At 39.9% G+C, this 26014-nt stretch overlaps 1 protein-coding gene across 1 annotated transcript in view; it reads right to left on the bottom strand.

Annotated features, from left to right (window-relative positions):
• Nucleotides 1–16955, bottom strand: part of NCKAP5 (NCK associated protein 5) — a 346786-nt gene extending 329831 nt beyond the window's left edge. The window contains exon 1 of the mRNA XM_057366537.1: nt 16637–16955. The gene's annotated coding sequence lies outside the window, so the exon portion shown is untranslated. The remainder of the gene's footprint in view (nt 1–16636) is intronic.
• Between the last annotated feature and the right edge of the window lie 9059 nt (nt 16956–26014).

Raw genomic sequence — 26014 nt, forward strand, 5'->3', positions numbered from 1 at the left:
ATTTACCTGCCTCCCATGACCAATTTGCAAGTCAATATGTTTACAGCAGAGACCTCAGTGATCAGCACTCAGACCCCGAAAATCCCATTTAACTCAGTGGAACTGTAAACGATTGCAAWGTCATGTCTGATTTATGGTGTCTTCCCCCATACTGCACTCACATATGTGCCCTTCCAAATCTTTGGGGCACATCTTGTGGTTCTTTGTGCTGCAGGAAATGTCTCTGCTAGGACTCTTCCCTAAGGGACTATGGAGTTCATCTGTGTTGAGCCTATGGGAACAGGCACTGAGTTTAGAGGCACTTGGTGATTAAACCTGCRTCCTCAGGAACTGTATGGGATCAGYCTAARCAAATGCAGGTCCCACATGTTTACCCAGTGTCTTGTCAGGTTTGCACTGAGCTCAGGGCAGGATGGCTTGTACAGACACAGAAAAAACTCTCAATGGAAGACCCAAGTGTGATCTTGCTTCAGTATGGTATTACCCTCACTGCTCAGGAAGGCAGCAGCCAGAGGCAGCAGCTTGATTATATATTCTAAAGTGCGGTATTTTTAGTACTCAGGACAAGAATTTTCATTACTTCAGGAGATGGCTTGAAAAGTATGCCCTGGAGAAATGGTGTGATTAACATAGAAAAGCACTCTCTAAAATCTATGCRAGAAATTTCTTGGATTATAATACCCTCTTCATTTCTAGTAGTAACAAAGGATGATTGATGTATATGGCCTTAGCTGATGAAAACGTACAACATTTTATTCCTCAGATAAGCATCCAAGATATTTTCAGGCAGTTTGAAACTGCACTCACATTTCAACAGAGCTGTGCCAACATATGCCAGCTGGGAACTAGCACACRGTATATATCTGTTTGGTAACTGGAAATGGACTGTATTTATTTTTCTCTTACAAACATGYATAAATTTAACAGTTATGACACATGACAAAAATGACAGCTCTGCAAGCCAGTGTCCTTTTGTTTAAATTCAGGGTAGATAAAATGCAGCCTCCTCACTCAGGGCTTTGCACAACTTAATGCTGCCAGAAGGCAAAACACCTGTGGGGCAGCAAGGTATTCCCCCTCAGCAGGCAGCTTGTCTTCCCMAGGTGTTAATAAGAGATTTCTGCAAATCACAAATCCTCTCCTAACTGTTGGGGAACAGGATGAGACCAGACTTATGCAGTGATCACCTTTAAATACTTTTTCTACTCTGATAGTCCTGCCTGCTTGACAGCCAAACTTTAAGACTAAGAAAATTAAAACTAAAAAAAAAAAAAAAAAAATCACTAAAACTGGTATTACATCTCACCAAAGAAAGGAGGAGGAAAATAATATCACTGGCATAGGTCAGGAAGCAGCAATGAGAAAGTAAAGATTGTCATCAATGCAAATGTTAGCTAGAATGAACAGGTGACCTAAAGGKGAAAGATTTTATATCTCATTACCAATCTATGGAGTAATTCAGTTTCCTAAGAACCTAATTGAACTGAATCTTTCATTTTGCAGCTGGGTGTCTTTTGCCAGCTCTGCTGTTAACACCAGTATGCATATACTGCCTTTTGTTGAGGTCTTTGCAGGAACAGTACAGTAAGTACAGTTTATCAGGGCCTCTCAGAACTGGAAGAAAACAAGATTCCAGAATTAGGGGGTTGATGTTTTTTCAACAGACCAATATTCAGCTTTATGAAATCACTAGGCTTAGCTTGCTAGGCATAGGCCAGTCAAAAAATACTAGGTTTATACTAAATAATTTGATTATTTCCTTTGGCTTTTTTGAGGGGTTGGATTTCTTCTTCCCCTAATGGCAGAGTATTCAAACCATTCTGCCTCGTCATTAAAGGGCAGCAATGAACACGGCTTCATTTCCACACTCTTATCTCTCCCCATCACAGTGTTTAGCTTGGTCATGACTTCAAGCGACAAAGTAGAAAAATAATTCCTAAATTCTCCTTTTGGTTGGTGTTTCAACATTCAGCACTTGGGAAACCAAAAACTGCAGTGACAGCAGCACTTCTGCAACCTGACACTTGGCTAAATGYTTTTTGTTTTGCCCCAGTGCATTGCACAGCAGTGCTGTGGGCAGGCCCTGCCTAATGCCAAATACTCCCAGGTATTTGCTGAGGCTGGTCAGCAGTTCATTAGCACTAATGTACATGTCATGCACTCACACCCACTGGATTAGGATGCTATTTAGATTAGCAAGCTGCATTTTTGCAGAGAGGGAAGGAGAATGTGCCATGTGCCAGCATTAATGAGTTAATTAAATTAGAAAAATTCCAATGCAGGAAGCTAAAATGCTTAGATGGATAGAATATTATGGGAATTACGAGATAGCAAACACAGCACTCCTGCACAGTTCTGCCTATATACCTAGACATTGACCGGCTTTGAAAACTTACATTTAAAAATATGTCAAGTTATTCAGAAATATCTGGATAGAATAATATTTTTCACTGGCTCTCTTTTTTGTTTTTGTTGTTGTTTTCCTGTGGGATAATTAATTTTGATACACCCCAAATTTCTTACGATCTCTRAAGCCGTTCCAAAGGCTTTTGGGACTGTACAGGCAGTGCCCAGGGTCAGCTGTGCCCTGCAAGTTATTTTGTGATCCAAAACACTCCCTAATCCAGTGGTTCTCAAATTCTGATTGAAAACTGTCTGRTGGTCACAGAACCATAGAATGGCTTGGTTGAAATGGACCCTAAAGATCACCTTGTTCCAGCCCCCACACCATCCACAGGAATGTCTCCCAYTGTCCCAGGTTGCTCCAAGCCCCATCCAACCTGGCCTTGAACAATGTCAGGGATGGGGCAGGCATGASTTATCTGGATGACCTGTGCCTCACCACCCTCTGAGCAGAGAATTTTAAATACCTAACACCGATCCCTCTTCTTTTAGTTTAAAATCATTCCCCCTTGTCCTGACCACCACCTGACTTTCATGTGCTACGATAAAGTTGCCCCCACAAAGAAGTGGGAGAAAAGCCAGAATTAGACAAGAAGCCTTATCTTTTACCCTGCCTTGGCAGGGTGTTGGACTAGATGATCTCTAGACATCTCCAGACATCCCTTACAACCCTATCTACTCCATGATTCTTTGATTTTTTTATTATTATTATTTTAATTAAGGATAATGACACTGACACACAGAAGTCTACAAAGAAACTGAGGGGAAGTCAGATGCTGTGGATCTCTCCTGCCCTTACCCCATCCCTCAGAAGGCAATCAGTAGAGCACACAGGATGGTCTCMGCCAATTACTAACAAAGAACAGACTCTTAGAATATTCTAGAAACACAACATTTGAATAAAGCATCTCAGCTCTAAATCCCACCCTGTTTCAGCCACAGTTTTCAAAATATATTTATGCTTTCTTCATGCAAGATAATCTTCCATTTATTCAGCAAACTAAACAACCAGTAAAGCTTTCTACAGCACTGCTCCCAGGATTTAAACAAGTTAAGATTAAGGGCTTAAATCCAGCAAACCTATCAGTGTGTTCAAAATGATACCAGGAATTTCAATACATCAGAAAATAAAGAATATGGCATTAAAGATGTTATTACTACGACAGCTGTCAAGATGAATTGCATGAGAAGCATTTAAAAGATTTATATCTCAGTATCTCACCGGGTTAATTAAATGGATGCACGCATTCATTTAAGAGGATAAGGTGGGTTGCAGTGACATAAAATGAGAGGCCACAAGATTACGTTCTTTCAGCATTAACAAGAACTGGTTGAACCAATATCATTTCCGTATTCTGTAATAAGCATGATTCATCCAGTGCCATTTTCAGCTCTCATTTTCTTTCTGGCAGGAAAAAAAAAAAAAAGACTATGAACATTTATAGACTAACATAATCAAAGCTTTAACCTTTTCAGTGTTTTCTATTTGGATTGGCTGTCCATTTTTATCATAGGATTTCAGGGCCATGCCTCAGGGAGGAGAGGAATCGCCMGTAAATTACACCAAAGAATGTTGGAAAGGTCAAAGGATTACCTCCCCTGTTTGCTTTTATGGGACATATGAAGCATTCATATCATGCAATAAAATTATCAAGACAAAAGTTATGAAAGATAAGCAGGCAGAATGCATGTAGTCAGGACAGCATGGGGGGAAAAGGATATATTACACTGTTATCATCAATAAAAACAGATTATGACAATGGTGTTTCTGTATCCTTAGCTCCTACCCTGAAATCAGATCCTTCAGAACACTGTAAGACCTGTAACCAAGAAAGAGGTATCCAAGCATGACTGAGGCTATTCAGGCTGAAGGAAACGTGAGATCCAAAGCTCCCATTTCTTGGCTCAGTTTCTAACCACCTATTATTATATATTACTTATTAGCAAATACTATTATAAATTATGTGAAATCGGTTATTATGTGGTAAACATGGATTCCTTTAGTCACTGAGCCTCTTTCAGCAATGCAAGGCTGTTAACCTGCAAAAGGCATGTTCTGAACACAGCAAGAGCAGCAGCTGCCTCTGGGGGTTTCAGCACACATTTGTCTCCATTGGGAACTGCAGCTGAGCTTAGTCAGAAATAGTTATTTCCAGGCACCTGCAGAAGCTGAACTCCAGCACCTCAGGAAATTTCACTGTTACTATTCATAGCCCTAAAGGGTTATGCGGAGATTCTGAGGATCAAAAGCAAATGTCCCATTAATATCCCCATAAAGACTCCTCTGACATCAACTAGATGCAACCTCTGTAATCTAGTASCTCATTAATAGGGCTAGCTGTTTCTCATGGCAAAATGTGAAACAGAGAAGCAGAGACCCAACAAGAATCTGGTCAAACACTGCATTAAAACCCTTCTTTAGAGGCAATGACATTCAATTATTCTAATATGTTACAATATTCAGAAAAATAAATGCAATTAAATCCAGCATCTGAATCCATTTGACAGACAACTGCAGGAAGGAATTTAAAACAGATAGACAAGCTCTCTAAGTTTTGCTCAGTTTGATTTGTGTTTTCTTCTAATTTTTCTTTCATTGGTATAAATCAAAGCACTACTCAAGAAAGTCCAAGAATTTCAGACCTACATGTAAGACCTGTATCAGGGTCTCTGCTGCTAGCAGTGGTGGATTGTCAATTCAGTTTTTGAAACTGGAACTAGGAGCTTGTGAAACGTGCCTAAAGACCCCTTCCTCTCTGAGACAGATGCATTTCAGTCAGCATCTCTTTTGCCTGCCCATCTGTTGTAATCATAGCCCAGAGGGACCACTAAAAATCATCGGTTCATTGTGTGCATTCCACCCCTTCCACCTGCACTGCTAAAAGAGATGATGATGCTGCAATGGTCACAGGACCCCAAATAAATGCAGCTCCATTTGGTCCTACTTGCCAGCAGAGATGAAAGGAATGAAAGATCATTTATTTACTGTGGTATTCCAGCTCAGTGGATGTATGGAATTATTAAACCATCTTAACGTAGTGTTCAGACACCTGGTTTTACTCCACAGAGCACTGGGTAACACTTCAAAATGTTCACATGGCTCAAAGGAAAACTCCCAGTAGAAAGTAAGCACTGTAAAAAAGTTTCCTTAGTTACTAGTAACATGTTCAGCATCCAGCTCTGTGCATCCTGAGATAACTAAAGTCACCTGCATCAGAGGGAATATTTCAGTGTCTAGGCTGCAGAATTTGTTTTTAATGAATCTGGGGCTTTGTGGGTTGTAACATGCTCTCTCACATTTCACCGTGCTGTACAGACACTCCCAACAGGCCAGGGGCTATCCTTACATTACAGGCAATAACCTCATAATGAAGGTATTAGTTCAATAACAGCCCAGAAAAGGAGATGAATCAAGCTCCTAATCCCTTTCTGTCCTGTGGAAAAAAAAAAAAACAAAAAAAAAACAAAAAAACACCCAAACAGGGAAGATAAGGTACAGTGAAATACATCTCCATGACCTGGGAAGCAGGGAGCTGAGAAAGGGCTCCACTCTCTGTTTGCATAATGTGACAATAATTCCTCCACCCCACCATGACTGAAGCCCACCCTGGGGAAGAACAAGAGGGAAAGGACAGCACTGATCTCTTCCAGCTAAACCACAACTGAGCCCTTACATCTTGAAGGGACAGACCAGCAGGGAACGAAGCAAGAACACACAGCAACAGCTGAGCAACTCCAGGTGATTCCCACACAGAACACCAAGCATATTTTTATCAGAAAAAAAATTATTTATTACTTATTTTTCTGTGCAAATGCCTTCAGAATTCTGTAAATCTGTGCAGTTAGGACAGCTATGGCTACAGCTGCAGGTYCTTGAGCTCTGCAGTCACCTCTGTTCATTGTTATGGATAAGATGCACAAGAGACATGGTGCCAGAGCTGAACTTGGAGATGCCAGAACTAATCAAGATGAATCTTTCAGCTGGCTCCCCAGATGTTCAGCCTCTGCAGAAGTTAAAAGTCTGCTCACATTTCAGATGACCCAAAGGAAGTCAGCCCCAACTTCTATGTTTGATGCTATTCTCTCAAGTCTTTAACTCATCTGTGCTCAGTTCTACCAGTGAAATGYCAGTGAACATGGACTGCCATCACAGATAATAATCCAACACTTTGGGATTATGGATACAGCATCTGTASTTCATGATCACAGCAGAAAGGTGACAGGGTACGACCCAGCTCTACCACCCTCAGGTTTTTTTCTGGGATGTATTCCCTAAACATCAATAAGAATATATGCAGAAAAACTCCAGGGAGATATCCCAGCCAATCTTACACAGCAGAGCATGTAGGACTGTGAGATATCAGGACCATGAAATTTAAAGGAATTGATACACATTGATTAAACTCTATCTTCAGCTTACGGCCAAGAAAACTATCATGGAAACATTAAAAATGAATGATGTTCTGTCTTCATACATATTTTCTTAATGGTGATGGAACCCTGCACAGTGCTGGCGTACTAAACAGCCCTCCACCTCTTATCTCTTCTCCTCTCAATCACTGAATTCAGTTTGGGCCTAAACTTCATGGAATTCACACAACAGCAGCAAAGATGATTAAAGTATTGACTTGGTGGTGAATGATTAACCAGTCCCTTCATAGTAATTTTAAACAATGACAAAGAAGAGACTAAAATGGGAAGGAATGACCATCCACACAAGTTTGAGACACACATCCTAACACTAGAGACAGCAAGAAATTGATTAGGTTATTGACAAGAGGCTGAAAAGAAATAAAGAGGGGGAAATGATGCTGAGTGTCTGAAGAAATTACCTAAAGTGAAATCCAATGCAGAGAATCAAAAGAACACTTGTCATATGAAAAAAAAATAAGCCAGGATGAAGCACAATGAAAACCAGTGAAAGTAAGGATGCTGCCAGAAATGAGATGTTCAACAACCCTGATGAGGAAGAAAAGAGTSTCTGCTCTGCCTTTCTTCTCAGTGTCTCTGTACATTGCTGGGGTTCATCCACATTAGAGACAATTAATGGTTTTTGCTCTTGGAAAAAAAAACAAGTGTTACCTCATCCTTCCTCCCYAGACCATCAGCTACTGGCAGCGCTTATTCCAGTTTCTCAGTGTGAAGACTGCCTGTCACATACTGATTTCTAATTTTTCCATCTGCCAGAAATGCAATTAAAATGTAAATTAAAAAAATTAATGCATTTCCTGCTTAAAAGGTTCATAGTTGGTCTGTGTTTTATGTCATTCCTTCAGTCTTTAACTCATCTGTGCTCAGTTCTGCCRAGTGACGAGTCAGTGAATGTATAGACTGCCATCACARATAATAATCCAGCACTTTGGGACTGTGGATATAGTACTATCCAGAAAATATCAGAAAGGAGCTGTACTAATAGAATTCATTAGTTTCTCTCTTGAGCATCTGTCCATTCTGAATGCAAACTAAAAATTGTTCAAYGACCAAAAATGGTACAAAAGGAAAAAAAACTAAACACAACGACCAATTAAACCAAAACTCCTGACAACTCATAAACAAGTTATTAGCTAAAATATGAAGATATCTTTGCTTGCAGTAACAACAGTTGGGTTGACACARAATTTTTCWGCCRCTTTTTTCTATAGAATTCATCTAAWGTCTCAAAGTGAGTAATTTTTGCCTAGGTTATTTCTTGGAAGTAATCCTATGCAGATTTAGATAAAGCCTTTAAGAGAGTAGTTTATGCACCACCAGATTTGCAATAACCAAAGTTATTCAATTAACATTTAGCTCAAAATTCAGCTGGGAAATRAAAGGTATTATTAATATGGAAGAATGTTATTACACTTGCATGTTCTAAATGATCCACTATAAATTTTACAGTACATTTTGAGACTAAATGTAACCTTTATAAGTATTTATTTTTCTACATAAGGTTTATTAATTCAGGGTGGAGAGGGGAAAAGCAGTTTTGAGCATAAACAAGGAAGAAATAAAAAAGACTTGGTTCATTTCAGGTAAACCCTAAATGTTTGCCCATATTTTGAGTTGGAGATTTAGGTTGATTCACTGACTTCTCCTGTCTCAGTCTCTCCACTACACTGTGAAGGTAATAATATATGTGTCATTTACTGAATAAATCCTCTTTGTCAAAGATTTTAACAGTGAAACTTTCTATTAGTGCTGCTGTTCTGTGTCATTACTCTTCTCTATCTACCAGGTGAGCACATTGCTATAAACTCAAACAGGGGAATAACCCTCTCTCCAAACTCTGTGCTGTGCAGTGGAAAACACTCAGTTCTCATTCACCTCTTTGCTGTTCTGTCAAAATTAATTTGATGGGAGAAATTCAACTAGAATTGAATTAAGCACAACAATGAAAAGATCCTGCCACCCAAAGGAGCTACGTAGGTGAGAGATATCTTCTACTCCGTTCACACAGATTTAAACCCATCTTCCTGCAGGGGAAACTAGGAAGCATTAGAGCATCATTAAAAAAAATTAAAAAAAAACTAGAGCAGGCCCCTTTTCTGTCTTTAATAATGGAGGAATAAAGCAGGTTGATACAATCTTTAGTGCTGCTCCCCTTTGATTTCCCTTGTTGGCTCACAGTAACATTATTACCTGCAGCTACTTGGGAGAAGAGAAACTTGGGAGAAGAGAAACTCTGATAGGACTCCAAGAAAAGGAAGAGAAAACAAGAACCCAGATAGGGTCTTGATGGGACTTGTTGCCTAAGGGTGTGCCCTAAACGCACAAGAAGGTTTCACTTCCTTCCTCTCTTCTTGGCTMAGTATCCTTTGAGTTAAATCTCCAYCTCTGCTTTGCCTCACAWGGGGCTGTGCCACMCCATGTGAGCTGAGTATGGCAGGACCTGGGGGAATCTACCTTCATCTGCTGCTGGTTAAGTGAGGAAACTCAGCAGGGTCTCAGTTTTACTTCCCAAAGTTATATAAACTCTTGGACTCTGTATCCAAGCTCAGAATGCCTCAGTAACATACAGGATCCCAACCTAGAATTCAGGTAGAGGAATAAGCAGAACAGGTAAAGCATAACTTGTTTYCACACAGAGAACAGCCAGGAAGTAAAAGTGAGATGTCAGTGCTGTCCTAGGGGGACAGAACCTCTCAGTAAGATTTGCTCCCTGCCAGGAGCAAGGAAAAGCCTGCCTAAGGTTTGTGGTGCATGCCTGCCTCTGCACTGCCACRCTGCCTGTGGCTGTGTGCTTTACAAACCATTCTGATCCCAGGAGTGCACCCAAAACCATCATAGAGATGATAAATTCTTAGCAATATCTTATTAAAGCCTTTTCTTGCAACGGAGAATTCTCTGGTAATCAAAAAGAAAAGCAATTCACTTGAGTAAAGATAAATTGGTAAATATAAATGACAGAACTGGTTTCCCATGAACATCGGGATGCATTCCCAATCAATAACAGCCAGACAGAATTGCAGCTTAAGGGAAGGAATTTACTAGTTTTAGGAAAGCACATAATTAAAYACTACAGAAGTCTACAGATTCTCGAGCAGAGAGACAAAGAGAATGGCCAGTCTGAGCCTTTTAGATTGTGACACTGTTGTCAGTCATTTGATACTCTCTTTCATTTACTGGTGCAACCTCAAAATACAGACCAAGATCTTGGTCTCAAAACGYAGAGCCAACAGCCAAAGACATAACAGAGAGCTGTTCATTAAAGTATTACACYGGGTTTCATTTTAATAATTTCCTTAAGCAGCAGATGTTAAAAATTCATAATGGCTCAGCTGAACTTTTAGTAACTTATAAGTTTCTTATATGAAACTGTAAAGAGCACCTGGGCCTTTTACCTCCAGCATAATATGGAGCATTAAATAGGTCTGATTATYGATAATTTGGATTTTAACCTTTCACCTCTGGATCAGTGTTTCAAACTCAAATGAGTTTGATATTAAATAGAAGTGATCTCCATCAGCTGGCTGCTCAGTGACCTCWAAGAAATATTGCAAGTTGGTAGTGGACAGGTGTCTATATGATTAAAATACACTTTGCAAACACAGTTGGCACCCTGGAATTTTCTTATTACGAATCTATAATCTGCTYCCCCCAGCTCATAAATGCAAAGTATTCACAAGCACTGAGATGTCATTTAAAAACAAGGAGGATACAGTGTTCTTTGCTAATCTCACAAAGTACCTCTGTTTCTAGAGCAGTTTTCAGTCACTGGACAAATGCTCTTGTGCATAGAAAAGATTATCATTCAAGCTATTAAAATGTATAAAATTGTACTTTAGATATCAATGTTAATACCAAGCAAAAGCCTAGAGAACTGTAGGTTCTCTCTCAAAACCAGCATCATGTATGGTGTTGACTATAAGGAGAATATAAATACACACAGCACCAACAAAGTAGAATCACAAAGGGTGTCACCAACATGCATGAATCTACATTAATTGAGTCTATACTCCCAGACATCTACATAGAACTCAAGGATTTTTAGTAGAAAAAAAATGTTACAAAGTTTTTGACAGGAGAAGGTGAACCCAACCTCAAAATGAGGGGGGTTTCTGACTAGGAATCAAGGCAACAGCTTTGTATTTGAGTGGGATTTGGGGGATGAGCAGGGCAAACATCATAATATTTTATGGCTTTTGAATAACSAAGCCCATAATTCAAACTTCAAGCCTTTAATCTGTTTCTCTTTAACCTATTCAGMGGTTTTATCTGAGAATATGTGGGAATGTATTTTCCATTAACTTTTCTTTCTTGTTGTACTAATTCTGAAGAAAGCAAGGCGGAGCCCTTCAGATTTAGGTCTAATGGCAGATACAGCTTCATAGAACTGAGACTTTCCAGGGCTTTTAGAGAAGTTTTTGTGGACTTGTGAGTTACATCTGTCAGTGAAAGAGAGTAGGAAAACCTTGTACAGGATCCAAAAACAGGGAAGGACACTTTGGTAGAATCAATCCCCAGCAGTTTAAATACATGTGCAAGATGTTTCACCTCTCTGAAAAGGAACATTGTTTGGTCTGGCCCTGTTCAAGATACTGTAAGATTTATAGGAACATAAAACAACAGTTGCTAAGCTTGGCACTATTGTGCTGTAGGGGARGGACTGTGGATCCATCCAAGAACAGAGCCCTCACCTCAATGTGAGAATAAAACACACATGAGATTAATTAGCTCAAGAAGAAAGCAACCCTAATTTTGTGGAAAAGTGGGAGAGATGAACCACATTAARGAAAAAGAAGAAAACACAGTTTTCTAATGGTCCTACCAGGAAAGTCATCCTACAAATTTCCTCTTACTAGGAATTTTCTTCCTAAACTAATTTTCTCAACTGAAACCAAACTGATACCAAACTACTGCTAAGCAGCTCTCAGCATTTACCCCTCAAGTTCCCTATTTAAATCCATTAAAACTGCATTTTACATATATTTTAGATRGAATAGTTAAAAGGAAGAGGAAGAACAGGACTGCATGCAATCAAAGCATTCATGCACCCATTTTTAACACATTTCTCTCACGTTGTCCAGCAGAACAGCTATAACCTGCTCAAACTGAGCCACAAACACAATAAGTTAAAAACTGAAGACAGCGCTGTTAACAAATTGCAGATGCATGAGACTTGTCCAGAAAGACCTCACAAATCAGCAATGAGAGGAAGAGARAGCAAATCATGCAGAAACTATTTAATCAATGAGTAAAGACAATTATAACATCTGTTAATCTTTTGTGTAGGTTATAATTAGATGCTGCGGAGGAGTAGCCTTTAAGGGGGAGGCAGGGAATCCTTTAACATCTGCTAGAAGGGCAAACACTGTGCAATAAATGACTTTAAATGCAATCAGCAAAATGAGAGCTGAGCAGAGTTCACAAAAGGCCTGTATAAAAGATTGAGGATAACAAAATATTTTGCCAAAGGTCAACTCCTGCAGCACTAGAGCCTGAATAATGAGTGCTAGTTTATAGGCCACATCAAAACCAAACCTGATTGTACCTCTGAAAAACAATTCTTTTCTCATTTGTGTCATTATGGCAAAAGCACATGCTGCTGCTGTATATCACGTCAGCTTAATGACTTATTAGTGCTCTATCTATCAACCTCAAACAATTTAGAATAAACAGGTAGGTATGATGTATTTTAAAGACCTGAATTCAGTCTGGTTAGACTGACACAGAAGTGTGTCTCACTGCAAAAGTGATGAGACTCTGATTTTAAATAATTAATCATTCAATAGCTTCTAAAAGATCTAATTATTTACTCATTTTGCCATTGAAAACAACCATATGCTTCAAGCTGTTCCTCACTGAAAGTGTGAGTCCAAGAGGGAGGTATTTTATCCAGTTTAACACRGCCCTCTACTGGCAAAATAACCCCCCAAAACCTTATCACTATGTACCATTTTGTCAGATCATTTCAAAACAGCAGAAAAGACCCTACMTTTTTACAGCAGTTACACCAAATCTTAGAAGATAGAGCAGATAAGAGCTTTAGGAATTTGCATAAATTAAGTCATCACTTAATCTCTCGAGAATTCCCTTGAGGAGAGCATTACTTCCTTTCAGCCACCAGATGCAGCTCTGGCCATCAACAGAGCATTGAAGAAACACACCAAGTGCTCATATCTAGAGGAATAAGTCATTTTAGGAGCAAATATAATCCTTTTACTTGTGTCAAAATGTSCTGTATTCCTCGAGGAGTGCCACAGGTTCCCCACAGCATCAATACACCCTTGTGATTTCAGTTTGCACCATTAGGTAATACTTATTATAGGTGAAACAAGCATACTAGAGCCCAGCTGCCAAAAGGACACTGTTTGAAACACAAATGCTAACTAGTACCAAAAGCAACTTCACTGCAAAAGAAATTCCTACTTCCTTCTCTTCTCCACTGCTGAAAATCCACAGTGGTGATTCAATACAGCTTCAATCGAAGTGAAGCAGACAATGAAATTCGCCTCTGTTGTTGCATGTGGTAATTAACTCTTCCTATTTGTATTATGTCTGAGCAACAGAGAGACAAAAGGATACGGTAAAGTATTGAATTTAACAATTTAGATAACGATGAATTATAATAATCAATTAGCACTGTCAAAGAAAATAATTTGTGACATGCATTTGATTCTGTCCAGACCTATTGTGTGCACACACTATCCAAGGCTGGTTTGGCTCTGGAAAACAAATAGTGTTGTCCTCTGGAAAGCTCATCAAACACGGAGTTTAACAGTGGCATTTGTTCTTGCTGTGTGTCAATATTAATAGACCATATTYCAGCAACATAATTTTTATCCACTGCTTTATAATCCAACCTGCTTTTCAGGGTCTGCATCATTCATAGCCCATAGACAATGTTACAGCCCGTTTCCAGAAGCCATTGCTGCTGTACAAACCACGTTTATCTGATCCACCTGAATGCCAAGCAATGGGCACATAAAAGATTTCCCAGTGTTTTTCACATAACAGCTATCTAACTTTTCATCCTGAAAACATCATGCCCAACAGGGAAAACCTAATGTAATTCAGGTTCCTGCATGCTACACGAGCGGGATCAGTAGACAGTACAGAACAGAGAATTACAAGTGTTAATGGCTCACATTCTATTTACATTGTACATTTATCCTGTTTCAGTAATAAAACTGCATATTACATGCTTGAACTTCTGAAGGTATTCTGGCAGCTTTGGCACGAATTTTTCTTTGACATAACTGCAGTCCTGCCAGGAGCTGAACACGTGCAGAGCCACACACGAGCTGCAGAGCATCCCGCTGCATTTGGCCCTGGCTGCACCGTGCTGAGCTCCTCAGCCAACTGAGCTTCCCTTTGGCATCTTTGTTCCCTGCCTTTTATCCCAACCCTTGTCCCACTTGTCAGACGATGACAGGCTGGAGTCTGCTCTTATTCCGTTTCTTTTCAGAGGGCGAGAAAGCCCAAAGAATTGACATTCTCTTGGCAATTGTCCCTTTTAATGCTATCCCAGAATCTTATCAGATTATACGCTGTATCCTTGGGCAGATTTCTCAGGAAAAATCCAACCCGGGGATCCCTTGGCAGAAACGTGAGCTCAATCTATATCCTAATTTGCTGCGTTGGTTTATAAGAAAGAAAATGCAAATGCGAGAAGGAAAATGCAAAAGAGGAAAATGAAAACTGGATGCCCACGGGCTCATCAGTTTTGAGAGTCTGCTTCTGCTTTTAAGGTAATTAGCTGAAGATTAGCTCATGACTGAAGTGGAATTGTACCWCCTTCTTTACATTTGCTGGGGCAGGATTTCTCCTTGTGTAAATCTAAGCTTCTAAACACTTGTACACATTTCATGTACAAGAGCAACACCAGAGGAACCCATGAAGTTTTCTTAAAAAGCAGTAAAATTCACATTTTTCAGATTAGTATTTTCATTTAAAATTAATTCAAGTGAGGAAGATAAGTGGAACCTGAATAGGGTTTTTATTCTCACTTTGTTCCAATTATATTGAAGATTCTGAAGGCATTTATTTGCCAATGATATCTGAAACTTTGCAAGTGTAAATTATCAGTTCAGAGYAATAGATCATCTTTATTGGCCACAAGGTGACAGAGGAAGGAAAGACTGGCTCATAGGAGTGAGTGATAGGAATCAAACCACCCAACCTTAAACCTATTCCATGCCACAAAGGAAATCAGCCCTCTATCACAACTCTCTGCTCTTCACTCCTRCATTTTGTGGGAGTTTCTGGGACACAAAAACATACTTTAAAGACCATAAAAAACTTTTTTTAATATTATTTCTGAAAAATGAAGGTGAACACCTGAGGAATAAAAATATGCTCTTATTTACAAGCCCATTTAAAACACCAAAAGCCTTTCCATTCCCATGGCATTAATGCAGAGCTAAATTTAGGTTGGTTCCCCCCCATCCCCCAGGAGAATATGCTTCAATTGCAAAGGCAGAACAACAGCTCCTAAGTCGCACAGTATCTTGACATGCCAAGCCACATTACAGCATCAAAAAAGAAGAGCTGGACATTTTGATCTGCTGTGGAAGCAGGGTCACTTGAGAGGGGCAACTGCAGTTGTAGCCACTCCAACCTCAATAATAAGCCCCAAAAAWTCTGTTGCTGGGTGGGACTGAGAGGCCTTGTAAACAAAGTCAGTCACAAGCAAACCAAAATCCATAGTGCTGGTAATTCATGAGGAATCTTTCAATTCCTGACTGGTTTGCACTGACTTACCCTCCTATACTTGCCAATCCTAGTTTTCTGATTTCAATCCTCAGAAATGTGCTTTGTCTTCACAAAGACAGATCATTCAACAGAGGTAAACAGTAATAAAAAGTTCCTCATACACAGTACTGTGATTAGGTTACGTGCTGGAAAAGCCACTATAACTGAAATTGCAGTAATTTGGAATGGGCTTCTGGTGAAAGATTTAAATGAGAAGCAAGAGACCTGGGGTTTGTTACCAGCTTTTGAAGTGGGTAAACTAAATTTTAATAAACCACATCTACAGCCAGTTTACTCCTCTGCAAAACACAAATAATTCTATGCCAATCATAGCTAGTTGTTCTGAAAATCAGTTAATCTCTGGTCAGAAACACAGTTGTGTCCCACAAACAACAGGCAGCACAGAGGCAGCTTTTTCATAGCAGCTAGTTTTTCTGCTGAGATGTTTCAGGATTTTTTGTATTTCTAATATAAACAGACAAAAATTACTGTTTCTCATATAATTGACAATTCATGCTATCCAAAAGGCACCAAATTTAAAGCACTGTATGATTCTCTCTTTTAAACTTATACACCTCCAGAACCTGAACAAGGGCTTAAAGTGAAAAATAGTCAAGTTTTGTTTTAAATAAATGCCTGCATAAGAAGCAAAATAATCTTTAAAGAAAACTGTACTAAAAACTGTAAGGAATTTGTATTAAAAATTCAGAAACTTGAATATTCAAATGAGCACCATTAAATTATAAAAGAACAATCTTCAGACAGCCCAGGTTTTGTTCAGTTAATGACAGCACTCAGGAAAATTTGAGAATCTGAAAGTTTCATCACTTAAATTAAGAGAGAGCCACTTCAGTGTAATCTCATACAAACAAAAGCCAGAATGAAGTTTTCATTTGTCCTGAACTGCAGTCAGATGCATGGCTGTAATTACTCCTAACAACTACATACTTKCTGCTCTTTTAATTAAAAGAAAACTACAAATAGCAATGCTGACACACTCCTAGAGAAAATAAACTTTACAGAGATGATAAAAACACCAAAACAGAAAAAGCCTTACTTGCAGCAGTTCAGTCAAAACATGCCAGCCCTGGAGAACTCAGAACCGTAAGAAGTCTTTGCAGTCCAGAAATTCTCTTGAGTTTATCCAGTGTTTATTTACCAAGCTTTAAAAGTCTGTGGTTAGAAGAACAGAGTTAGCTTTCTACACCCTTCACAGCACTAAAGTCCTTCAGTAACAGCAGACATGAAGTTTGCTGATAGTTGGGTTTGCTGCTGCTATGTAGTTCCTCAGTACTTGTAAATACAAGCTCTGTGGACAAAGTCCCAAATGACATCACAGGCAGCTGCTTATTGTTGAGTCTTTATTAACCGACTGTCAAAAAAGAAAAGCAAGGAGGAAAGAAAAGCCCAAACTATCTTCCCTGCAGCACAATTTGCATCTTAGTAGGAGTTGCAGTGCTACACATATAAATACTTCTGTTTACCCAACTGATATTTTTCTAGAATGAATAAACAGTGTTTGCAGGGAAAGTAGAAAAGTAAGAAAAAATTAAACAGCTTCAACACGTGAAGAGCACAGATAGAAAAAAAAAATAAAGAAATACCAGTGGTGCCTTTTTCACAATTTATCACTGAATTCTCCTAATTCTTTTGGGTTTTTTAACAACAGGGGTGCAAACCTGCCTGGATTTTTAAGCACAGAGTATAGGACTTCAGTAGGTTRAAACAGAAGTTTCAACTCATTCCTGATTTTAAAAGTTACCCAATTAAACCTTGAAAACATCATAATTTGTTGACAGTTCAACTTCAGTAACAATGCATTTTGAAGAAAATTCTCTTACTTTCCAAAGATGAAAACACAAGAAAGCAAGAAGCAGCATCAAGCAGAGTTACTCACAAGGTGCTAAGGGTATAAATACTGACCTTTCCTTCTCAGAGGGGACTAAGTAGCGCTGTGGAGTTGAAACACACACACAGCTCCCACCGAGGCACGGGGTACTCACTGGAGAAGCAGTAAAGCTCCTGATCTGAATCTGTGTCACAGAGCTCCTGCCGAAAGAGAGGGGCTGCGACTGTGTGCCTTGATTTCTCAGAAGTCAGTCCTTTCAAGTCAGAACTTCAAACGCTGGGAGAGCACCACCAAGGCTTGGGACAGRCTGAGCTCTCTTATCTGTGCACGTTTCCACACGAAGAGGTTCAATATTGGAAACACCTGGCCACTCACATCCAAACACCCTACACTGCTCCACAAACAACAAAAACAAGCGAAACTTGAGCTCAGGGATGAGCTGAAGCCAAGTTTTCACTGCGTTTTTAATTGCTASACATAAAAGCCTCAACCCAAATTCTGCCTGTATTTATAGAGAGAAAAACCAATCTTGGGTCAGATCCTCAGCTGCTGTAAATCAGGCTAGATTGCAATTACACACCTGAACAAGAGCAGTCAGCTGCAAGCAATCCTGCTTTTAGCCTGAAASAGTGCCATTCAAAACATTTGTGTGACCTTAATAATAGAGTGCCTGATTTKCTTGGTGCTTGCCCTGAGTGGCAGCAGTACCCTGCTGACACGGTGGCGCTGAGTTCACTGGAGCTGCTCATGCAGGCAATTGCTATCTCTGCCGCTTGCTGCYACTAAAATATAAGTTTGTACTTTTGATGGAGATCTGTTGTAAATCCCCTACATTTATTCCTGTGGCTAATCAGCCTGTGGCACACAAGAAACACCACTCTGTGCAGCTATGAGTTATATTTACCTCCCTGCCTCAAACACACAGGGCTGTATTCCTCTCCCATTGCACTCAGCAAGGTTTAAGATCTCACTCATTAAGAGYTTGCCAGTCTGATCCAGGAAGCCTTCAAAATACTTTGAGGATGAAATGGGCTGTGGGAGTAATATGTACTAACACATAATATTGAATCAGATGGATTTCAAACCATACAGCTTTAGTTACAGCTTCACAAGTGCCRTTTAAGCAAACATGAACAAAGCCCTGTGCTTGGATATACAGCTCCATAAGKTTTCATCTTATTCCATCAGGAACAAGTCCATAAGATCAGCAGAAAGGTTAGATTTTGCTTAAACCTGTTGCTGATTTACAGTGTGCTTCCTCAGACCAAGGATAAGACTCATTTTTTCCCCTGCCATTAGAAATATTTATAAAATTGCAAAACACAGGTTACACTGAAGCCYTCTTGGTAAGAAAACTGGCTTGCTCCAAGACACTAAGGCAGACAAATACATGTAGAAGAAAGGGAGTATAGAATCCTAAAAGAAGGAAAGCATTAGTTTAATTGAAAAATCCAAGTGTTTGATGAGATAAAAGAATGAGCCTTAAGGAGAATTGCAGCCTGTTCCTAGGAAGATCTGATTCCTAGAGTGAACCTCTTAGTTAATGCATTTCCAGGCTAAGCACACCTGGGTGAGCAGGACCAGGACAGCACACACACAGCTCACATCTCCTTGGTCAGGCAGTACGGGAGAGGCACTGACTTAAGTTGGCTGAAAACATTTTTTTCTGAGTTTTTCAGAAATGATGGTTATTGTAAAAATAAACGGCAACAAAACAACTACTGATTCTCATGGGTTTAACCAGCAAGTTAATCTTCCCAAGAGGAGAATTGCCACGAGGGTGGACAAACAGATTCTGCATTCTTCAAATTACAGCACTTATTAAGGGAGTGGCCATTAGCTCACCCTGTCAGTGCACTTATCCATCTATTTTCTATTCTAAGTCATCATAAGATATAGCTGCTGGCTGTGCAGACACAACTTATTTTTGGCAGGAATGCCACGGCTTTTGCTAGAACAAAATTAACAGCAGGATTCAGTCCTTGACTAGCTGCAGGTTGAGTGAAAAGATAAAGAAGTCAWAGTCATGAGCTGCAGTCATTGCTCCTGGCCTGATGTGCACTAGGCTGAACTGATTCTTGTATCTGAGGAAATAATTTGGTTTCTTACTGCCTCATTTTTGATGAGCAGACAGGTGGCACAAAGTGAACTGGTCTAAGTACACACAGATATGAGGAAAGCTTGTCAATTAACCACTTGCTGTAGAGCCAGGTTCTCTTAAAGACCCCATGTCTCATACTAACACAAAACCCATACTATCTTCAGGTTCACTGTCCACATTTGACTTTACTTTGCCAWTAACTCAGAAAGTTCTTCCTCATTRAAGAAGCCAAAACAAAGACATCTCCTCAAAAAATGCAATGGTTGGCTGGGACTGAGTCACCTACACTGCACCTTTCCTGAAGCACTGCAGGAATCCCTGCAATTGAGATGTGTTTGGTCACTTCTTACWGCTCAGGAGCAGAGAACAGCTTGGACCCAGGTGTCTCCAGATTCACTCTCATTGCTGACATAAAGCTGCAGCAGAGGGGATCAGCCCCACAGCCTGATGAGCCAAAGGCAAGTGGGAAGAGCTAAGAACACATTCCCAAAGGGATGTCCCGCTGTGCTGAGAGTCCTGCATGCTTCAGTACAAATTCAGAAAATGAGCCTCTGTAAAAGCCTTGCTTTACTCTCTAATGCTGCTCCTGAGACAAGGATGGACAAGCCAACAGGCTGAAGAGCAGTTTAGTCTAGGACAAAATTGCAGGACATTAAAATCCCAACAGATCGTAATATCATATAATACAAAATCCTAAATGGTTACATTTTTATCTGACAATACTTACTCAGATCATTGGAGGGCAAATAAAATAAAATAAAAAAGTAAAACAAATTGAACAAATTGTAGGCTGCAGAATTTGTCTTCCTTGGAGCTGTACATGATTGGTAGTGTTGAGCTAATTCCTAAAATATCATGGAAATTTCTCCAGGATACCAAAGAGCAAAATGTTCTTCGAAACTTACTGTTATGCTCACTTTTGCCAAAACAGTTAAGTATGTCTTACAAAACAAATACCTACAAGGATGTGAGATGTCACAACCTAACACAGTAAACACTTTCCTGAGGTAGCTGGCTGAGAAGACAAACAACTGATAAGTTGAAATAAGTAGAGAGAGTAAAAGGAAGGGTGTGAGGGTGGTGTATCAATCTCCTCAGATATTCACTGTCAGAAACTGGCCTTCAGTTGAAGCAGTTTGATCAGGCTGGTAAGCTTTTGACCACAAAGATAATTTGGTTTTTAAGCTTGCTAGGTGATTTTTCAAAGATTTTTACCTCCCCTGCATGTCAAAGATAGGGAAAAGGCCCTTAGCAAAGTCAGGTTTTTACTGCTAGAACAAACAATAGCTCTCTCTTTTGTCACATTTATGAATTTAAGCTTCTGACAAAGAAACAAATAACATGTAACAACAATAACTGTGTTCATATTGGCCATTCTGCTATATGCAGGGTTGGGGATATCATCAGCCTGCTTTGTCCTTTCCTGTTGTTCTCCCCATGCCTGGCACTGCCCTGCTCCCCTCTCCAAGAGCTCCCAGACAGACTCTGTAATGACTACGTGCTCCTCAGTATCTGTCACTCCTGTAGCTAAAAAATACAATATTCTACCTCCTGGAAGAGCACTTTTATATGGAAACATTTACTCTAACTCACATCCGACACTATGGGAAATCCTGTCCTTAAGTGTCATGATGAAGCTTTGACACCCTGTTCTGACACATAAGTCTAAAATGAAATGTTTAATCTAGCCTTTTCAGATGAGCTGAGAGCTAAAATGAGCATATAYGCTTGTTCCTGCCATAGAAGTGATTTGCAATCAATTTCTAAATCTTTTTCAGTTCCATAATTTTTGCTTCAGTAGAATTCTATGAAAAGCATTCATTGGAGAAAATTGATGGGATGTCTTTAAAGGACATTGCYTTTCACTACAAATTGCCTCATTGTAAAATACAATATTAGCCAAATCATAAAAAGTTTSTTTTGAGTTTGCCACTTGAAACTGGAAGAAATAGGCAGAAGCTGGATTTTTGAATTASAAGGGAACTCAGAAATATTGCAAATGTGATTACAAAATGTAAGTGCATAGGACTGGCTTTCCTTAGTTCCATGGGTGAAGAAATTATTCCTTCTTTGCCTTTCCTGTTGTTTCTGGAATCAAACAATTGATTTGACCACCCGTGACCTTATCCAGGATTAATTGAAATCAATGGCTTTAGTGGATTGTGGAGCAGGCCCAAAACCGGCTTATGTTCAAGGGTTTTTAGATATCCTTAATCACACGAGTAAGCCTCTGCAAATTTAAATTCCAGTGGATCCAATCCTTAAATCAGTTCTGTTTAACTTCACATATGGGCAGGGGTTCCCTGGTGGATATTGRAAGTGGTCTCTATGATGAGGAGAAGGTTATTCCCATAATTGTTTCTGATGAAAGCAGGTATGWCCAGGTGTCAGYGAGGCAGCAGGGCTGSCTCCTAATGGGAAGGCTGGCTARTTTGCACTCTCCTGCTGCCTTTTTGGACATGTCGCTGTGTGTCAGCAAGCAGAGGTAGCTGCTTGTGAAACACACATTCCTCTGATGCAAGCATCTGGCTTCTTGGCAGCCAAGTCGTGACAGGTTCTGCGGCAGCTGTGATGGCCCCACGCTCTTTCAGATGGCTAAATAGTCTTGTTTTTCAGCCTAGCTGTTTGTTCTCCTGCTGCACTCCTGGATGGAAGCCCATTCRCCCTTTTTAATCAATGAATTGGCCGTTGGGTTGGAGCAATCAGCCACATTTTTGTGCGTGTCAGAGCAGAGATTTTTGCCCAGAGATTGCCAACCCTACCTCCCTGCTCTCTTGACTCCATGCTTAACCTTGTCCTGCTTCATCCTGACACCTAACRCACCAAAGGAAGGATCATCTTTCCTAACTGACAGCAAGCACATCATTCTTCATCCCTCAGTCACAGAAAAYATCCTGGATCTCATAGTTCCTGCTTTGTTACAGGACACCGTATTCAGATCAAATAAGAAATACAATTTATTTATTTCAGATGGCTTTATAAACTGTCCTCCCATGTGCACACACCAGATGGAGATAAGAATCTGGCTGGAAGCTTTAGCCTTACACTGTGTGGCACAGAGGCAACAGCACATCAGATTATTGAGAGAAAAAAAATCTTCAGAGAAGATTCYATAAATCTGAAATAAATTTTATTTAAATTGCCTTTAAACRTATTATGCAAATCCGCAACATAACRAGCAGTTCTGAGTAATTCCCTCAAATAAATGAGCACATGGCACTACTAACACCAAATGTGGTAACRCAATATTAAAAAGGAGTTCCCAAAGGGATACCACAAAAATCGAAAGCTGTCATCTACCTCTCAGCCATTTGTAAGCCATCTCCACCTTTTCTCTAAATGATAATCTGTCTCTCCTCTTTTTCTCTGCTTGTGGAGGGAAAATAAGTAATGAACTGATTAGGACAGGCTACTTTTCCCTTGGCAGGGTTTTACTCTTCACTCCTGTGCTTGCCATGTGAAGCTCTGTCTGTAGGGTGCAACAACTATTATTTCTACATTCACGAGAAGAGAAACTACACAAAAAGGCCAATTCCTGCCCCTGCCACAGAGAGAGGAGGGAACAAATCTTCCCTGCTATCTCCCTTTACATATTCCACGATTCCTTTGATGAGGACCTAGTAACAACCTGATCAGTCCTATCACCCATTGTTTGAAAATACACACTTGCTGTTAATCAGTTCCACTGGTCAAAATTATGCCAGTGGAAATAAGCATCAGTGTCACCATGGGTTCCAAACACACCAGCTCATGCATATCCTGAGTGACCAAAATCAGCATTCAGCACCACCCTGTCCTAAAGGAAGTAAGAAAACGGCAGTCCCAAACCAATTTGAGTTATATTACTATAATTTAAAGTTTCTTTGTCTTTCCATTCCATCTTCAAAGTAGGACAGGTAAGAATTGCTTCCAGCAGATGACTGCATAAATGAGAGCTGTAACAACATGCCGGGTTTTAATACCATATAATTCCAAACTGTGAGACACAATACAAATTGATAAAAACCCTCTCATTTTAATGAATGACTGTTATCAACAAGAGCCTATCTCAATGCATTGCCAGTATTCTGGTTTCTTAACACCCATAAAATCTGCAGGAAGTTGATCTGTGTCACAGGTAAAATATTCAAGGATTAAGCAGCTTGCTTAAAGCCCAAGAAGAGCCACCAACAGATTGAAGTCTAGGAATTACTGCTCCCAGCACAGTCARTGGAGTCCTGGATAATACCATGAAGTTTTACTCTAACTCAGTGCAAGTCCTGAAGCCTCTCAGCATTCCTCTTGAAAAAATCCTGAGTTCTTGTTGAAAGCAGTAATAAACAGCACACACACTAGGATTTCAACAATATGCTGTGATTACTTTAAATCTGTGAAATACARCAACTCATAAAGGCTAGCAAGACACTTTCCAGGAGAAGAGACCAAAGGGTCTCTTTCTGAAAAGKATTGGAAATACACAAAATTATTTCTGTCAGGAGAAAGGTTTCTTGGCCTTCCTGCAAGAAAATAAAAGYCTCCATCCTGTTCCTCTGGATAGAAAAGGACAGGTATCTCAAACAAAAGCTGTTCTGGTTTACCACACTGCCTTCTCCATTGTAGAGCTGAAGATTTTATTGCGTGCTATAAAGAGAGGAAAAACTCATCTTGTAGTCATATAAACACAGTGAACAACACAGAATAAGTATCAATTACTTTTGCAAGTTTCAATGATAGCCTCAAACCCTGAGGATAATTTCAAATGGTATGATAAAGACTTCAGTTAGATTAAAACATCAAAAGCAAACTAGCAGTCAAAACCAAACAATTCYGTCTCTGCTGTGGAAGTTACAATAAATTTTCTGAACTGGCAGATTTCCCTCCTAGCTGTTCAGCTGTTTCTTTCCCACAGGTAAAATAAGTCAATCTGTTTGAGAAGACAATTTGCCACCCAGCTTACTTAATGCCACACATTAAAATTAAATGACTGGCTAATTTTGTTGTCAAAGAGCTGTTTTAATGAGAATCCATGGTTAAAAGAAACAACCGCAATAGGGAAATAAAATCAGATAATGCTGACTTCCATGTGAATTAGATCTAAATAAAATAACCGTCCAAGTTTTGCCTCTTTTTACATGGAACTTTCCTCAAATCCTTCAACAGGTCCCTGCATAYATGTCATTCCCTGTTTACTTTAGTCCCATGATCCAAATTTGGCTCAGGGATGTTAGCATAAACACAAACATGACTAACAGAAAACAGTAGATCTRTGAYAAATTTTTATTCAKCTGGAATTGAGCACAATAAATTCTYGTAGCACACTAGCAAGCCAATGTAGCTGCATTTTCCACTCCCCTTGTGCCAACATATGGGACTTTGGAAAGTGAGTGGCAGTGCTGGGGCTGGGCGTGTTCACACAGTGCTGTGCAATGCCTTGCAGAGACATTTGTAGCAGATTTTAATAAGTTGCTTTGGTTCTGGAAAGCAACTTGGCCACATTAGTTCCCTGTATGGACCCCAGCACAGGAAATACCCTCAGCAGAGACCCATGGGAGTGTGTTACACTCCTGCCCCTCCCCAGAGAGCAGGTTCAGAGCCAGCTCAGTCCTCTCCACACAACACTGCCCTATGACCACAGTATTAAAAGTTCATTTTGCTTTCATAAAACACAGGAAAAGTCTTTATCCTCATGGTGTAAGTCACAACCTGAAAAGACTTTCTTGGTCGTGGTGTGAGCTCATTGGATTCATCGTAGAACACCATTCTTAATGGAAAGAATAAAAGGAGCTCTGAGGTTGAGCACCACCTTTGAAATGRTCTGTGGGAGCATGAGGCAAGACTCACCCTTGCTTTTTGATCAAATGAAGGGCTAAGGCTCAGGCCACTTCACTGCCCTGTGCCTGAGAAGGATCAAGAAACCCAGTGCACAGTGACCAGCACTGCTGGGGTCTGCTCCACATTCCCTTGATTTCAAATAATCTTAGAAATTCAGGTGAGCAACTCAACCTGCTTTCAAAAGCTGAGTGCCATACTCAGCCATACTCAGTTTTCATGGATACATGTGTATGAACAGGGATTAGCTGCCATTAGCCAGAACCACTTGCTATTAATATTTGGAATATTCTGAAAATATGAAGCCTTTAMAATTTTAACTCAGATATTCTTGCTCTGTTTCAGTTCTTGCTTTGCTGAATGATTTGGGTCAAGTCTTGTGTGTTGACCTAGAGGTCAGTCATGGTAGACACCTGGAACAGCTCCTCTGATATCTGCCATGCCCTGTTGTTTCCTTATCCCTCCAAAATGACAGATACAGCAGTTCCCAGCATGCAGAAGTGTATATCGCTCTACATGAGTGGGATACTCATGATTATCTGTTAGTGTTGTTTATGTGATGCCACAGGTAAATGGACAATGTCTAAGAATTTTCGATRAGGCCCATTGTACTCATTGCCTCCATTTCCTTTCAGAGCTCTTCCAAACATTCCAGAAGTTTGGACAAGAAAAATTTC

The sequence above is a fragment of the Malurus melanocephalus genome, unplaced genomic scaffold, assembly GCF_030028575.1.
Source record: "Malurus melanocephalus ecotype Western Australia unplaced genomic scaffold, MMel_1.1 scaffold_67, whole genome shotgun sequence".
In the NCBI taxonomy this organism is placed as follows: domain Eukaryota; kingdom Metazoa; phylum Chordata; class Aves; order Passeriformes; family Maluridae; genus Malurus; species Malurus melanocephalus.